The sequence below is a fragment of the Loxodonta africana genome, chromosome 3 (genome assembly GCF_030014295.1).
Source record: "Loxodonta africana isolate mLoxAfr1 chromosome 3, mLoxAfr1.hap2, whole genome shotgun sequence".
Lineage (NCBI taxonomy): Eukaryota > Metazoa > Chordata > Mammalia > Proboscidea > Elephantidae > Loxodonta > Loxodonta africana.
The window spans coordinates 179,734,112-179,735,729 of NC_087344.1; the positions used below are offsets into that span (position 1 = coordinate 179,734,112).

The 1,618-nt window shown below is 51.7% G+C and overlaps 1 non-coding gene across 1 annotated transcript; it reads left to right on the forward strand.

Moving 5' to 3' along the window:
- The first annotated feature begins 491 nt into the window (after positions 1 to 491).
- Positions 492 to 563, forward strand: TRNAE-CUC (transfer RNA glutamic acid (anticodon CUC)). The gene has a single exon. It is a non-coding gene; the product is annotated as a tRNA-Glu (tRNA).
- Positions 564 to 1,618: the final 1,055 nt, after the last annotated feature.

The following is a 1,618-nucleotide window of genomic DNA, read 5'->3' on the forward strand; positions in this document are numbered from 1 at the left end:
AGGATGGGAACACTGCAGGTGCAGCGGGTTTTAGGGGGAAAATCCGGGGTTCAATTCCAGTCCCGGGGCCCGTTTCAAAGAGTTTTCCATCCAAGCTGTCTCTGTTTCCGCCCTTTTTGATGCTGGACATCTCGGGGGCTCATGCTCGGCGCCCTTCCCACCCTGGGCGCCCCCTCCCTGCAAGCTCGCCCCCTGCCCTGGTCCCGGCCACCACGTCTCCACGCGCTGCCGCGACGCAAAGGCGCACGTCTAGGTCAGGTCTGAGGTAGGGCAGGGAAGAGCCACCTCGCTCCGAGACTTGTGGCGACCCGAGAGCTCTCGGTGTGCGGCAGGCTGGCTCGCCTTTTGGAGAAGGCGGGGAGGAAAGGGCCTTCGGGGACGATCGCAGGAGGAGAGGGCGGCACCCGGGCAGGTAGGCGTCCCGGCTTCCCCGAGTTTGGTGCAAAGCGGTGTTCGGTTGGGAGGCGGGAGAAAAAGGACAGCCTACCAGTTCCCTGGTGGTCTAGTGGCTAGGATTCGGCGCTCTCACCGCCGCGACCCGGGTTCGATTCCCGGTCAGGGAAGGGAGCTTCTGCTACGTCTCTCCTCCTCAGAAATCTTCTTTTTAATGCGAGGAGGCCGGGCATTGCCTAGGCTTGGAGAAGTGAGAGGTGCTGAGCAGCTGTTCAACGACTGGGAGCCCCCAAGAACTGCATCTTGCTGTGGGTCACCGGGAACCGCCACCGCTTCTGCTGTCCTCATCTTAGAAGCCTAACCTTTCGCTTTCAGAAATTTCATCTCAAGAGAACAAAACAGAACGTGGGACAAGAGCTCCAATTCTCCTTTTCAAAAAATTTTGAAACATCTATAGTAACTGCGTATATTCGTCCTATAAGAATTGTCCTATAAGGTCGCTATGAGTCGGAATCGACTCGACAGCGCTGGTTTTTTAATTATGTTCTTCCCGCACATTTTACCAGAGAACACTTTTCACATTTGCTTTGTCAGTCTCTCCATATGTATGCATTTGCTATCGCATTTGAGAGTAACTTACAGATAACTCTAGATTCTTTTGGTTACTGCTTTCCTTTGGCAATATCCCTCTAAACTAGCCTCTTGGAGACTCCTCCTTTTTGTCCTCTCAAAGAGGCCCCTCTTGCACACTCTGAGGTGTGACCTAGAGCCCCTTCTATGAACTACAGACTCCAAGCACTGGGGAAATTCAAGAGTTTAGAGATTACCTCCTGGGAACTAGTGCAAAAGGCCAAATCCTTGGAGTAAAATTAATTGCACGCTCCACAGTACATGTCGAAATTTTAAAACAGATAGCGGTGATGGTTCCACAACAAGGTGAACTTAATGTCACTGAATCGTGCGCATAAAATGGTTGAAATGACATATGTTTTGTTATATATTTCATCACACACATTCAAAATGATCCACATTTCCAGTCCACCCAGGAACAGTAGAACCCTCCCTCCTGGCTGTACCCCCCACTCTCCCTGGAGCCTGACCTGCCCTGTTTCTTCTCAAGCCCTTTTGCCTCAGCACCTCTCCACTGTCCCCTCTCCCGGTCTTGAGGTGTCTCTTGTTCTATGCGACTCAATTTAAGTCTGATATTTTAATCACACCTTCATAT